Genomic DNA, 16,390 nt, shown 5'->3' on the forward strand with positions numbered 1-16,390 from the left:
TAGGATCCTATCCAAATAATCAAAGTGACCTGTGTGATATGATACCAACCTGCCAGGTCAAACCCACAACCACTTGGATGCTCCAAGTGTCCCTAGTCCCCACACATAATTCATCCCCTCTGCCTGGAGAGATGGACCCTTCCTCTCCTTGGTGCCTGCCCTGCTCCAGTCCCCTGTCCCCTGACCATAGCAGAGATCTGTTGCTGCATCCACACAACGCACAGCATCACAGTTTGAATGACACAACAGTGCTGGGTATATAGACAGCTCTGTCACGCAGCACAGTGATCTTGAGCAAGCCACTTTACCCCCTAAGTGTTTGCTAGCAAGTGAAACAGGACGGTAAGTAATAATTGCTCTGATCTCCGCAGTTGTTGGGAGTAGTAAATGGGACCCTGCATGAACTCTTATCTCTGAGGGCCAACCACTCAGTGAGTGGCACTCTTTAGCTTCTGCCCATACTTCCCTTCCAAACTTGAGAGCTCTATAAAGGCAGCACATATTTATTATCCCATGGTTTCTGTGGGGCAGGAGTCTAGGCACAAGCTTAGCTGGGTCCTCTGCTCCAGGGTCTTCATGAGGCTGCAGTTAAGGTGCAGGCCAGGGATGGGGTCCTATTGGAACGCTCAGCTGGGCAAGCATCACGTTCAAGCTCACACAGTTGCTGGCAAGATTCAGTTTCATTTGGATTAAAGGCCTCTGTTGCTTGCTGACTGTTAACTGGAGACTGTCCTCTGTTCCTTCATGTGTTGTGTGGGGCCCCTCTGTTGGAGCAGTATGCAACAGGGCAGCTTACATCATCTAAATGTGTGAGCCAAGATGGCTCTAGAAAAAGTGACTAGCAAGACGGAAGCAACAATGTTAAACCACCCAACTGCAGAAGGGCAACCCATGATCTTCACCATATGGTGCTGGTTAGCAGCAAGTCACAGGTCCTGCCCATACTTACAGGGAGGGAAATACACAAGGGTGGGAATACCAGGATGGGGGAATCATTGGGAGTCCTAGAAGCTACCCACCACAAAGAATGAGCCAGAAGTCTCCCTTCCCTACAAGGTGCTGGAGTTGAGTAGGGCCTCAGAGGAGACACAACCCCCAAACCTCTATAGTCACAGGGTCCCAGGTGGTAGAGAAAGTGTCTCAGCATGGGGCAGTGCCAATGGTGGGCTCTCCCAGGGCTTCTACAAGGCACTCCAGGAGCCACAGACTGGCCTCCAGGGGCCCTCAAAGGCTGAAGACTGGAAAGAACACAAGGACATCAGAATTCCCTAGAAGTCCATCTGTGTGCTCTCCTAGGCACTCCAGACACTGTCCTCCTGCAACCCACGTCCCTGACAGTAAACAACCCAGTCCAGACACTTGGATGCTCCTCCCCTCCCCTCTCCTTTCCATTTGTTGGATCCCAATGTACCCTGTGCCCTAGCGGATAAAAACAAGTACCCTTTTGGTTTTGGTCCTTAAGTCCTCTCCTTAGAATCTTAATCCTCTCAGTTAACTACTCTGAGCTTCTACCATGTCCTTGGCACTATATTAGATAACAAGAATACCAATCACACATACCCCTCCTTCCAGGAACCTACTTGGAAATGGAGAAGAAAGGTAGAAAAACAAACCAATTGCCCACCACATCGTGTGCAGTGACACAGGGAACCTGGGGTACTTGGTGAAGGTTCCCAGGAGGATGCAACACCTGAGATGAGTCTTAAATGAAAAGGAGTCAACCTGGTGGAAGAGGGCACTCCAGGCCTAGGGGTTGGAAGAACAGAGGCATGGAGAGACAAAAGTAGCTCGATCCAGGTGGTGAGCATTGAGGAGTGTCTGCATGAACTTACTGAAGTTTCAGGAAGGCTGAGAGTCAGGGGTGGGGGCTGTCAACAAGGCTGCCAGGTGATGGAGTTTGGGCTCTACCTGCAGGCCCTGGGAAGACACTGAAGAGCACTGAGCAGACCTGTGACATGACCAAACGTGCAGATTGAGAAGTATCATTTCGGGCTGTGAAGAGGATGAACTGAGAGTAAGCTGGGAAGCCCAGAGCCCAGGGCTAGTGCAATGCCAAGATTGGAGATGGAGCAGCCTGACCTCCATCTCCAAACGAGATGGGGCGAAACAGGCAGATTGGAGGGATTCAGAGGACGGCAAACTGGCAGGGTTGGGTGTGGGGAGCATGGAGGACAGAAGAGTATAGGCCAATGCCTGTGTCTCCACGATCTGGAACATAGGTGAGATCATGAGTTTGGAACCTTTCAGTTTGAGGCACCTGGGCAGGGTCTGGTGTGTAGTCTGTGCTCTGTGCTGGCTTACCCCAGAAAAGCAGAGGCAGAATTTTGCATGGGTTAGCCCCAAAATGGAGCATTCCCCAGTAGGAAAGTTCCCTTTTTTTTCCTAAATCAAAGCTGCCAGGAGGCAGGGGGTTAATGAACCCTCCTCCACCATCTCCCTAATTGTCTGCAAAACTTGCTTCCAGACCACTCACTTATAGTACTTGTAATTAATTGGAGTTTCTCGCCTGATCTGAGAGATGATTCCATATCCCCTGAGGACAATGTTTTCTCATCTGGGATCCTCCAGCTGGAGACATCTCTACACACCCAGTCACTCTATGGGCACCGACCTAGGAATAAATGCAGACTTCAGTCCTTCCTCTCTGTATGAGCTCAAGCAGAGCACTTCCCAGCCCCAAGCATAGAGCTGGCATGGTTCAGGCTCTGTAGGTAGCATCAGATCTGATGTTACCTTCTCCTTGGACTCCAGGCCCAGGGCATCCACCCTGTCCTGGAGCAGGTCTGGGAATCTGCAGCCCTTGGTCACATCAACTTTCTGCTGCTGTCATTGTAATAGGCACTTGGCATGACTGTCTACATGAGGGTCAAGACAGCCCATATTAATATGCATAAGGGCAGGGAAGGGGAAGGAGCCCCACTCACTGTGCACCTGCTACTTGCCATACACAGAGCTAATTGCCTTAAAGGCTCCACCTCTCCTCATTCTGACAGGAATCTGAGTTTAGTACTATCCCCATTTTACACATGGGAAAGCAAGGCTTGGAAGTAGAAGCACATAATGGGAAGGAGCACTGATTTTGAACTCAGACAAACTGGATTTGAATCCTGATTCTTTCCACCTAGTCTTGAGCCACTGACTCAACTCCTCTGGGCCTTGTTTTTCTTATTTATTAAAAATAAGTAGCCAGGTGCTGGTGGCTCACACCTGCAATCCTAGCTACTCAGAAGGCAGAGATCAGGAGGATCATGGTTCTAAGCCAGCCCAGGCAAATACATCAGACTCTATCTGGAAAATACCTAACACAAAAAAGGGCTGGCAGAGTGGCTCAAGTGGTACAGCACCTGCCTAGCAAGCATGAAACCCTGAGTTCAAATCCCAGTACCATCAAAAAAACAGTATAATAATATCTAACCCCTACCTCCACCACCAAGGTCACTGAGGGAATTAAATAAAATAATGACTGTAGATTTCCTATTACAATGCCTAGCAATAGCTATACTTAAAAATTAACTGTCTCCAGGCACCAGTGGCTCATGCCTATAATCTTAGCTACTATGGAGGCAGAGATAGAGAGGATCAAGTTTTAAAGCCAGCCCAGGCAAATAATTTGAGAGACCTTATCTCAAAAATACTCAACACAAAAAAGGACTGGTGAAGTAGCTCAAGTGGTAGAGCACCTGCCTAGCAAGCACAAGATCCTGATTTCAAACCCCAGTACTGCCAAAAAAAATTAACAGACATTGTTACTGAATATTACTATTATTACTATGGCAAGAGTGGTGAAGAAAATGAGGACTAAAGACAAGAGAAGAAACGAAAAGGAGAGGAGAAGAATTCTTTTTTTTTTTTTTAATCATCCCATAATCCAAATAGTAAACTGGGGAGCCCAGATTTAAAAACAAATCTATCCCATGACTTTTCACTATAGCACAAGACAAGCTGAGAAGCAAGGGTCACAAGGGAGTTAGGAACACAAGGGAGTTGTTGTCTCCTTCCAGAAGCCCTCTTGAATCTTCAGCTCAGAAGAGACTTAGCAATATCTGACACTGTATAACAAATCACCCCAAAATGTAGTGACCTCAAGTAGCAAACATTCATGTTTCTTTCATCATGCCTGTGGGTCAGGAACTCTGTGTGGCTTCACTGGACAGTCCTAGATTGGGATCTATCATGAAGTTGCTGGCTGCTGTCTCATCTGAAGGTTCAGCTGAGCTGGGGAGGTTGTACCTCCGAGGCAGCTCAGTCACATCACTGGCAGTTGGTGCTGGCCATCAGTAGGGAGCTTCCTTTCCAGGGAAGCCTCTTGTGGAACTTCTAGAATGAATCATCCAAGAGAGCAAGGTAAAAGCTGCAATGTCTTTGGTGCCCTAGCTTCAGAAGCCACACATCATCACACCTGCAGTACTCCACGGGTCACTGGCATGAGCCCTGGTTCAGAGAGGAAGACTGTACAGAGCATGAATCCTAGAAGGGAAGATTGTTAGGGACTGGGGCTTTCATGGACATTGGCCTACCTCACAATGCATATCTCAGCATCTCATCCCACTTGCATCTCTTTCATCAGGGCCTAATCAGTAAACACCCCTTCAATGAACCAGCCATTCAGCAAAGATTTCCTCATTACTTCCTGCCCTTAGCCATCTCTTCCCATCATCATACCCCAGGCTAGGCACTGCCTTTCAGACTTGACTCTGACAAGCTCCTGAGATCTTACAGTCTGGACATGCAAGCATTGTTCCCAGACAGACCTGGTTCTAAGCCTGGCTTGGACCTTTGAAGCCATTTGACCTTGAGCACTATATTTTACCATAAAAAGTGATCAGAAGATCACTTTTTCAATGCCCAGTTATCAAAAGAATGCATTAAGATGCCTGGCACATAGCAAGTTCTCAATAAATGATAACTAAGACTATTAATACTACCACTCTAAATAAATGGAGATTGTACCCTCAAACCTAAATAGCAATCCATCAAGGCTTCCCCTGCACTCCAAGAGAAGGCTGGGCTCTTGGATCTCCAAGGTGGCCCCCAGCTCCTGCCTGCTACATCTTCGCAAAGGCCTAGGCAAGCCTTGCCTTGGCTCTGACAGTCAGCGGCTCCCTGGCTGCCATCCTAATCAGCAGCTCCAGCAGAGACCTCAAATTGATTTGCCATCATTTAGCTGGGAAGCAAGAGATCTTCTTGACTAGCAGCCAAAATCCATTCTGTGATAGCAAAGTAATCAGCTCCATGGCGGGTGTCCAGAGAATGTGATGGAGATCTAGGACAAAAAGTCTCCATCCTACCACCCCATAGCAGCTCTATCTCTAGCCCCACTCCTTCCTGCTGTATGTGTGTGGGCCTCCATGGGCATCCTCTGAGGCAGCACGTGACTACACTCTATGCACTGGCTCTCAAACTTTGCAGCACAGTGGAATTAACCTGGTGAAATCTTAAAAAAAAAAAAAAACAGATGTTTGACTCTATCCTCCCAACACTGAGATTTAATTGATATAGGATACAGCCTGAGCCCTGGGATTTTTTAAGTAATGGGTTTTGGTTTTTTTGGTGGTACCTGAGATTTGAACTTAGGGTTTTACACTTGCAAAGAAGTGCTCTACCACTTGAGCCACACCTGCAGTCCAAACACTGGAATTTTTAAGAGCTCTCTGAGTGGTTTTAACTGGCAAAAGTTTGGGAACTGCTAGCCAAAATGCACAGCACCCTGGCTACCCCTGAATGCACACACCTCTGCATTATTCACTTAATTACTCCATTGTGATTTATTGAACACCTATAAAAGAACAGTCCCAAGCCCTATAATAGACCTGGAAGTACCATGGAGACAAAGTCACTGCCTGCATGGGGTTGGCATTCTAGTCAAAGAGGGCAGACAAGAAGCAAAGGAATAAGTAAAGTGCATCAGATATTAAATGATAGTAAGTGCTCGAGAAGTCACATGTGGCCAAAGCCACTTTTGTGTGACATCTGAGTCACCCATAGATCAGTCCTACTTAGTGCTGATCAAGTTCTGATCCCACTCCCACCCAGATCCAGACTGAATCTTCTATTCAGTCACAATGGCTGAATGCTTCCCCAACTGATATGCTTCCCCAAATCTGGCCACACAATAAGCCTTGACCCCAAGCACAGGGCTTAATTCTCACCATAAACAGAGCCCTGGTCAGGATAGCTCCTGGCCAGAAACCCACCTCCCCCAGCATTTCACACAGAAAGCAAAGCCTCCCCAGCCCTGTGGCAGATTCTAAACTCAGCTCCCCTTCCTACAACTTGCCCTACAGAAAATCCACTGGGTTTTCTAAGGACTTCTACTACAAGTTTCTACAGCCACAAAAAGACAGATGGGCTAAGCAGATGGAAGAAGAAGCCTCCAAGTGGCAAGGTTGCAGGAGCTGGAAGGTCCCTTAGAGAGCATTCAGTTCCACCCCCTCGTTTTTTACAGCTGGACCCAGAGAAGTTAATAAGTAATTTGTTCAACGTCATACAGCAAAGCAGCAGCAGCCCTAGACGCAATCCAGGTCTCCTTCAATTCCATCATCCCACAGACAGAGTAGGAAGCATCACACAACCAGTAAGCAGGACCCAGAGTTTCCTCTGGGAACCACCCTTCCTTACTGTCCACCCAGGATTTGGATGTAACCCAGTCCACTCAGTATCCAGTGTTCCCCAGGTCCTGTGATTGGTTGAGGAGAGGCAAGGCAGAGACCAGAAGTTCCTCCTCCCCAGTGCAATTAAACCTGAGGACTGCCAGACAGGAGTGGCTGCTGCCATGTTGGCATCTCACACGTGCTGAGGATGAAGCCAATCGAGACAAAGAGATTTGTGAGATGAAGTAGAAAGAATTAAAAAATTGTGGGGACATTATCTGAACCTCAACCAAACCATTCCTCGAGGAACTTCAACTCCCTTCCTTGAGTCAACAAATTCCTCTTGCCTGCCATCATCCACAGGGGATTTGTTCCAAGACCCCAGCCCATACCTGAAACTTCAGACAGTATTGAACCTATATATACCATGGCTTTCCCCCTATATATACGTACCTATGATAGTTTAAAATATAAAGTAGGCATAGTAAGAGATTAACAAAAATAACAAGATAGAATGATTATAATAATATACTATAGTAACTGCCAGCATTGCTGCTTTTGTGATTAGGGCAATTGAGGTTTACTTGAACACTAACACTGCAATAATGCAACAGTTGATCTGATAACTAAAACAGCTACTAAGTGACTACCAGATGGGTAGTGAATACAGTATGGTTACACTGGATAAAGGAATGATTTACATCTCAAGTAGGATGGAGCAGGATGGTGTGAGATTTCACCATGCTACTCACAACTGTGGGCAATTTAAAACTTGTGAATGAGGGCTGGAATTTCAGACTTCAGTTGACCACAGGCAACTGAAACCACAGCAAGTAAAATGGTAGATAAGGGGGATGCTGTGCTTAAAGTTAGTCTTCTGGGTTGGGTTTCTGTCACTTACAGGTCTGAAGCACTTTCTGCCTCCGCCCCAAACCCTCTCGCCTGCATCACTCCATCCTGCTCTCTGATCTCCACTTTCCTTTTGCACTTGGTCTCCCAAAACTCTTGGGGTTTCACAGAGGATCACCCCTCTCTCCGCATTGCTTCACTAAGTTTCTTCCACATAGTGGTGGGCAGAATGTCTCCACCCAGAAGATATTCACATCCTAATTCCTGGGATCTGTTGTTACCTTACATGTCAAACAGGAGTTAAGGCTGCAGATGAAATTAAGGTCACTAATCATCTGACCTTAAAATAAGGAGATCACCCTGGATTAGCTGATGGGCTCAGTGCAAACACCAGTGTCCTTAAAAGTGGAACCGGGAGGCAGCAGAGAGATCCAGTGCAATGGCAGTGTGTGAGAAGGACTCAGCCTTGAAAAGGAGAGAGGGTCACAAGCCAAGGAAAGTAGGTGACCTCCAGGGGCTGGAAAAGGCAAGTCTCCAGAAGGGGGCGCAGCCTTGCCTGCCCACAATTCGACATTAGCCCAGTGAGATTGAGTTCTGATTTCTGACTTCCAGAACTGTAAGAGAATGAATTTGTGTTGTTTAAAACACTAAGTTTGTGGTCATTTGTTATAGCAGCAACAAAAAACCAATACACACATCGAAAAACCCTGATACTGGCATTCAAGAGAAGGGTAAACATTCATTTCATTCCCTCCTGTAACCCTGGCTGAGCATCAACCATATACCCGACTCTAAGCAAATGCTAAGAATGGCAAGATAAACAAAGCCCCAACCCTGACCCTCCAGGCTCTCACAGTCAGCAGTGAGGGGGCGGGGGAGGGGGACAGGGACAATAACGGACAGGAAAGGAATAAATCTGTAGTCAACCCTGACAGAGCACAGTGCAGTGAGTGCCACAATGCTACCACAGCCTGGAGTAAAGACACATAAACTTACAAAGCACATCGGGGGACATATTCAGGGAGCATTTCCTAAAGAGTCAGAAGCTGAGCTTACTCTCTAGCTAAAGCTTAAAACCAAAAACAGGGGCTGGGGGTGTAGCTCAGTGGTAGAGCGCTTGTCTAGTATGTGCAAGGCCCTGGCTTTGATCCCTAGCACCACAATCAAAAAGAGGAGGGGGAGGGAAGGCATTCCAGGCACAGGGAACTTATGAGCAAAGGCTCAGAGGTGTGACTGAGCCTGGAGCAAGAGTAAGTGAAGGGTAGGAGGAGATACAGAAGCAGCGGTGGCAAGAGGGGCCAGGCCAGGTACCCCAGGATGCTGGCACAAGGAGTATGGACTTCATCCAAAGGTGCAGGGCAGCCACTTGGAATTTTAAGCAGGAGAGAGAGATGGACAGGCAGTATGACTAACGCTGAGACTATAAAACCACTGGGGAATGAGGGAAGGTGTGTGAGCCAGGACACAGCAGTGGGGAAGGGAATGGAAGGAGATAGCAGAAAGCTAATGAGACAGACCCATGGACTGGGCAAGGCTTGCCCCCTGTAGATTAGTTAGGGTGAGTCAGGTTTCCTGGCCTGAGCTCGTGGAGCCCCTCTTAGAGATGGGGCACCATGGCAGATGAGAATAGAATTGGGAGGATTCTTACAAACAGACCAGACAGGGGGGTGAGGGTCCAGTGAAAACCCAGCCCAGCAGCCATGGAGGTCAAGGAGACCCCAGAGTGGGGTTACAACTTGGAGGGACCATAGGAGCTAACTCCAGGTTCAATCCAGCTCCCTGCCTTCCTCTAATGTTGACCAGGAGGGGCTCAGACCTAGTGACGGCTTCTGAGAACCCCTAATCTGAGTCCTTCCCCCCACAGAATGAGACCAAAGGGCTTCTGGGTCCAGGCAGCCCCAACCTCCATTTGCTCTCACAACTCCTACAGTTGTTTTCATCCCTTATCTGCTAAACTCACTAACCTGGGGAGCACTTTATAACTGGTTGCCACATCCCCTGGGGTCAAGCTAATGAAACCTGCCTCCCTGCTTCCCACTTCCTCTGAGGCCTTGTGCCCACCTACTCCCATCCCTCTTAATTCTCCCACCCTCCACTGAAGCAATTTGGCCTGAAAGGGGGAGGGGCTCATCTGAGCCCCAAATTTCCAGGCTCTGGGAAGGCCATAAGATGAGAGAACTCAGGTCAGGGCACTCTGAGAACAGCAGGTGAAGCCTCTGCCTGTGCCTCATATCTGAGTGTTCTCAGAACATTTGCCAAGTGGCTGCAGAACACTGGCAGCACCCTCCCCCCATCACTTGCTACGTTTCTAGGGTGCATCAGGTTGCCACTGGGCATTCATCCCTTAGTATCAAAGGAGCCCAAGCTTGGAAGAACTGGTGCTTGGACATCAAACAGATTTAGAGGACTTGGTCGCACTACCTCCCAGTGTGTGACATCTGTAGCAGCTTCCCTCTTGTCTGTAAAATGGGGAGGATACCCCTTCATGCAGAAAGGATAGAAAGAGGTCATGTATGTAAAGCACCTAACTCCAGGCCTTGTGCACAGAATGCTCGAAATAAATTATGCACCCGAATGTTTCAAATTGCACTCCCTGGCAAGGTGAGGTGTCCAATCAGGAAGTAGTGGTTGCCCTGGAAACACAGGTTTCTCTGTACAAAGGGTCAGTGGATACCACGGGGACTGGGCTCACCTCTCTGGCACTCCCTAGGCTGGTTTTGTCTCTCCAGAGGCTGGTACTAATTCAAAAAATTCTTTTCCTCCCCTTCTTAATCATCACTAATCCCTGGAGGGCCTCCTGATATGGAGCTCATAGTTAGGGCCCATGAATTGTGGAAGCTTGGTTCCTTCTACGGCACCTCCTTACTCGAATGCAGTCAGGACAGTGTGTGAAGGAGACATGAATGCCTTCCCCATTCCTGCACACAGCTACACTTTTCCACCATCACAGCCACCAAATCACCAGGTGAACTTGTTCCTCACACTGGATACCCTGTACCTCCTCCCCAAGGGCTTTCCTGTCCACCCCAGCTCAGGTGTCCTGTGCTTTGCTTTGCCCAGGGACACAGAAGACTACTGGACAGGTCTGTCTCCCACAGACCAAGGTATAGGCTCCTCTGGCCTGTTGTGAGGAACGCATACTGTGTTTGTTCCCCATCCACTCCCCTTCTTTAGGTGTAGGACCCCAATATTATTTTGGGGGACTACCTCTCCTCCACTTTCAGCCTATGTCATTTTTACTCCCTCTGGCTCCAGAATGGTTATGTAACCCAGGTATGACCCAGGAAAGGACCACCTGCCCTTAACCACATCACTGGTTCAGGCATGGTCACGTGATCTGATCAATGAGAGGACCACTTTCCCTCAGCCATAGTGATTGTCCATGGACGGTCATGTGACCCAGGCATTACCAACAAGATGTCTAAGATTTTAGCTAAAACTATGGGGGAAGAGGTTCCTTCTTTCTTCTCTAGTAGCTAAACTGGCCAAATGAGGATCTGGAGCCTCCTGAAGCTCACACAGGAAAGCAGAGTTCAACAATGGTAACAGTTACTTGTTTAGGTTTGGTTTTGTTGGTACTGGAGTTTGAAGTCAGGGCCTTGTGCTTGCTAGGCAGGCAACTTGAGCCATGCCTCCAGCCCTTTTTGCTTTAGTTATTTTTCCAATAGGGTCTTGTGTTAATGTCCAGACTGGCCAGGATCACCATCCTCTTATTTATGCTTCCCGCATAACTGGGGTGACAGGTATACACGACCATACCCAGCTTCTTATTAGTTGAGATGAAGTCTTGCTAACTTTTTGCCTGGGCTACCCTCAAACCTCCATCCTCCCAATCTCAGCTTCCTGAGTAGCTAGGATTACAGATGTGAGTCACTGCACTAGGCTCCTGTTTGGGCCTCTAATCATCACAAGATCTTCTCTCCCCATTCAGAGGTCATGACCCCTTCACATTCCATAGCTACCCAATCAGAACCCTCCAGCAGCACATGGTGAATGTCAGGAGCAGACGCACTCACATTTTGAGGTGAGCATTGACCTCTGAAAAGAGTCAGAACAGGGTGTGGGTCACAGCTCTGCATTCTTGCGTGCTTCACGTTGGGCAGGTCACATCTATATGAGATTCAGCTGTATCATCTTTGAAATAGGGCTAATATCTACAAGCAAGCCAAGGGACCCCACACTATTTCCTTCACAGACAGGAATGCATTACTCCCACTTCTCCTTGCATACTTCCACTTAACCGTCAAAACCCCTAAGCAGCCTTATTCTCTCCACCTGTTCTCCTCCATGTACAATGAGGTTATGCCCAGGGAAATCCATATGATTCAGTCAACACTGCATTTAACACACTTAGCCCATAGTGCACTGTAGAGGACCATTTGTTTGCCTCATGCTATCATGGCCGGCCAGGAGCTGAGGCTCACTGCCACCCAGCATCAGGAGAAGATCCTGACACACGTCATTAGTCTGGAAAAAGACCCAAACTCCTGCTGGATGGGTTCTGCCTTCACTCTATCGTAATGTCAAAAATTCTTAAGTCGAACCATCCTTAAGTAGGGAGCCATGTGTGCATGTTTAGTGCTTACTGTTTGTCAGGCGCTGTGCTACTGCATTTATCTGCACTATGATCCTAAAGGATGGGGGCAAAGTATCCCTTGTCTTGGAAATGAGACATCAAAGGCTCAAGAAGTTGAATTAATTTACCCAACATCATACCTTCCACTCTAGTCTTAATGGTTGCTCATTTTGCTTTGTTTTCTCTCCCCCATGAGATGATGAACTCTGGAGCAAGCTCTGCATCTTGATCCACTCACCTGAGAGCCTTTATAACAGACTGAAGCATCCTTGCACATTCTGACACCCAAGAAAAGCCCAAAAAGACCTCCTATTCATCCTCACCTTCAGACTACTTTGTACCACCCATAAGTCCCAGTATTCCCTGAGAGGCTGCACTGTAGCGTCCCCAGAACCCCCTGCTCTACAGAGAAGAAAGTGCATGGAGGGGAAGCTCCAGCTCATGGAGAACTTGAGCTCTGTCCCCAGCTTTGGAAATATCTGCTAGACACATCATTAAGTGATCGAAGCAAAGACAGAACCTATTATAAATGAATGAGAGTGGGATGGAATACTATTCATACTTGTTTGTATCTGCATAAAAACTCTGGGAGGACACCCAAGAAACTCATGCAGGGGTTTATCTGTGGTAGGGGGTTGAGCACAGTGGGTGGCAGCAAGTGTGGGAGTTAGATTTTCTATTCTATACTGTTTTGTATTGTTTTGATTGTTGAACCCTAAAAGTGTATTATTTATTTAAAATAAACAAATTAAATTTTAAATAACAAGAGTGGTAAGTCCCTTCTCGTTCCAGCTGACTGTTATTGTGCAAAGATGTAGATCCTGTCTTGCTAGAGTTGGCAATTATTCAGAAGAAACCACAAAGCAGTGTGAAATAACTGAACTTTTTTATGCTTTTCTATTTATTATCTTTTTATTATGGTAAATACACACAAGATAATCTGAGCCATTTTTAAGTGAACAGTTTTGTGGGTTAGACTGCATTGTTGTGTAACTATCACCACCATCTGTCTCTAGAACCCTTTTCATCTTGCAAAACTGAAGCTCTGAGCTGGGCACCAGTGACTCACACCTGTAATCCTAGCTACTCAGGAGGCAGAGATCAGGAGGATCAAGGTTTGAAACCAGCCCAGACAAATAGTTCACAAAACCCTATCTTGAAAGTACCCAACAAAAAAAAAGGGCTGTTGACTGGGTCAAGTAGTTGAGCACTTGCCTAGTGAGCATGAGGCCCTGAGTTGAAACCCCAGTACTACCAAAAAAAAAAAGTTCTGAATCCATTTAATAGCAACTCCCCATTCTCTCTTCCCTAATCCTAGCAATCTACTTTCTGTCTCTATGAGTTTGACTATTCTAACTACCTTATATAAGTGGAATCAGACGACACTGGTCTTGTGTTTAACTGGCTTATTTTACTGAGCATAATAGTGTTCTCAAGTTTCATCCAAGTGGTAGCATGTATCAAAATTTCCTTCCTTTTTAAGGCTGAATAACATTCCAGTATATATACAGACCACATTTTGCTTATCCACTCATCAATGGGCACTTGATTTGCTTCCCTGTTTTAATTATTGTGAATAAAGCTACTGAGAACACTGATGTACAGACGTATCTTCAAGTCCCTGCTTTCAGTTTTTTTGGGTCATTTTTTAACACATGGTCTCACTATGTAGCTGGCCTTGAACTCACTATGTAGCCCAGCCTGGCCTCCCGAGTGCTGGGATCACAGATGTGCCACCACGCCTGATTCAATTCCTTTTGGGTCTATACCCAGAAGCTTCATCATATGGAAATTCGATTCTTTGTGTGTATGTGGTACTGGGGTTTGAACTCGGGGCCTACACCTTGGGCCACTCCACCATCTCTTTTTTGTGATGGGTTTTTTTCAAGATAGGGTTTTATGAGCTATCTGCTCAGGCTGGCTTCGAACTGTGATCCTCCTGATCTCTGCGTCCTGAATAGCTAGGATTACAGGCGTAAGCCACTGGCGCCCAGCTTTGGAAATTCTATTTTTAATTTCTTGAGGAAGCTTCATATTATTTTCTCCAGTTTTTTAATGTTGGCACTTATTGCATTTTACCAACACTAAGCAAACAGCACATATTTTACATATTAACATCACTGAAATGGGGGCTAATCCTACAATTGTGGCATGTTAGAATTTTTGAGATATTTTTTTCTTATGGTAAGATAGAGGCCCACCTTGCAATTAGTATCATAGTAGATTTTATGAACTAGCACAGTAATCCTAATGTAAATAATTTTTTTTTACTATTGGCAGGCCAAAGAGAGCATACCTGAGGGCCAGAAAGGCTCAGAGGCTGCTGGCTGAGGCCAGCCTGGCTCCCTGATTTTCCATTGCTATAATGAAATACACAAGGCTGGAAATTTTATAAGGAGGAGAGATTTATTTAGCTCACAGTTTGAAGGCTGAAAGGCCAAGGTTGGTCAGCTCCATCAACTTAGCCTGTGGTGAGCACTCCTTTGGCTGAGTTATATGGTGGCAGCAGGCATCATAGTGGTGAGAGTACACATAAGAAGGAGAACTCACATGGTGAGACGAGAAGTAGGAATGAAGGTAGGGGCCAGTAATGACCTCACTAGGTCTCACCTCTCAAAGGCCCCATCACCCCACAGCTGGGGACCCAGCCTCCAAACATGAATCTGAGGGGACAAATCACACCCAAACTATAACACTGCTTCTCAACCATCCAGCTCCCCTGATGCCCTGGTCCACAACGTGGTCTAGTCCTTGGACACCCTGTTCCTCACTGGGAGAGACCCAGCTCTGGGGCTAGCAAAACAGATGCTAATAATTATATGCTGAGTGGATGCACAAGTGAAAAGAGAATGATCTAGACACAAATTGGAGTCAGCTCTGACCTCTCATCCACCCAGACTCTGTCTCAGGACCAGGAACAAGGATTAACTCCCCAGGCTGACTGAGCAAAAGATCTGTTGCCAAGAGGTCATTGAAGAAATTGAGTGTTCAGGATTCCTGTGCCAAGTGACGAACCTTCAAAAAATCAACAGCTGAAGCCAAAAGAGGAATAGGGTTTTAAGCCAGATCAAAACCCTGGAGTTTTTGCCCCAGGAAAAGTCAGAAAGGCAAGCCAGCCCTTAGGGGTCCCTGACCTTTTGTGCATAGAAACCTATGTTTCCAGGGCAACCACCACCTCCCAACCAGATTATCTTATCTGCCAAGAAGTATGACTTAAAATACGGTGCACTGGGCCTCACACGAGGTGCTATGTACTGTCACTCTTGCCAAAACCAATCTGATACCCTTTCACCTCTAGATGGAATGGCAAAGGTCTCCCAAGTTGGGGAAGGAGCAGATGTCTTTTTTATCAGCATTTTCTCTCCTTGGTTTTGTTCACAGAATCTCAGTTTCCCTTTGGGAAATCCTCTTCTCTCCAACTTCCCAAAAAAGCAGAACTCATCCCCCACCCCAGGCCTAGGGATGGGCATATGACCCAGACCTGGCCCAGTAAGTATCTTCCCCTGGGATTTATCTGAGTGCTAGTAATCACTGGGATTTCCACCAACTCCTTCTGACAGAGTTGCTGAACTGGTGGGGCATGGACCTAGAGATCCTGTGGGTACATTTAGCTCCTTAAGGGGAGATTCTACCTGAAATAAGGCCAATTCAGGGGTCTGAGAGGTGGAGAGACAAGTGCATATGTGGAGAGGGAGAGGGAAAGAGAGACAAAGAGGGAAAAGGAGATAGGGAGAGAGAGATGGAGACCCATCCCTAATTGGCATCCTTTGAATTCCTTGATCCTGAAGCTATCTTCCTAATTACATAAACAAATTCATTGCTGAAATTATTTTGAGTTGAAGTGTTATCACTTATAAATATCCTCAAATAGTTGTCTATAAGATATAGCTACTATTTGTAGAGTCCTCATCAATCAGCCAGGCACTAGCTAAAGACATTTTCTCCCTTTTTTATAGATAAGTGAATTCATGAGTGGTAGATAAGTGAATTCATGAGGGGGACACAGGTCCTCCTTCAAGAATAAAGGCCCTATGTCCCCAGCTATGGGACACGCCACCATCAGACAGCACTCAGCTATCAGCACTTTCAGAGGCTCCCTCAACAGAAGAAAGCCACCTAGCCCAAGGGCACACTTTATTCCCAGGGCTGCTCATTACGTCCATGAACTGATCCATCACAACGACAGCACAAAAGCTAGACCCTTTTGCCCAAATCAGGACAGGTTAAAGGGTCACATCACCTTCAGAACTCCCACAGGCTCAGCTGCCATTGCTTCTGGCACTTGGCCTCCTTCTGTCCAATCCTACTTCTGTCCCTGTTCTTCCCCCAGGTACTTGATCCTAGGACTGACAATACCCCTTATGCTGAATTCAGT

At 46.8% G+C, this 16,390-nt stretch overlaps 1 long non-coding RNA gene across 1 annotated transcript in view; it reads right to left on the reverse strand.

Annotated features, from left to right (window-relative positions):
• The window catches only part of LOC141418212 (uncharacterized), a 57,051-nt gene that overhangs the window by 18,770 nt on the left and 21,891 nt on the right, over positions 1 to 16,390 (reverse strand). The gene's annotated exons all lie outside the window — the stretch shown is intronic.

Source organism: Castor canadensis, chromosome 16 (genome assembly GCF_047511655.1).
Source record: "Castor canadensis chromosome 16, mCasCan1.hap1v2, whole genome shotgun sequence".
NCBI classification, from domain to species: Eukaryota; Metazoa; Chordata; class Mammalia; order Rodentia; family Castoridae; genus Castor; species Castor canadensis.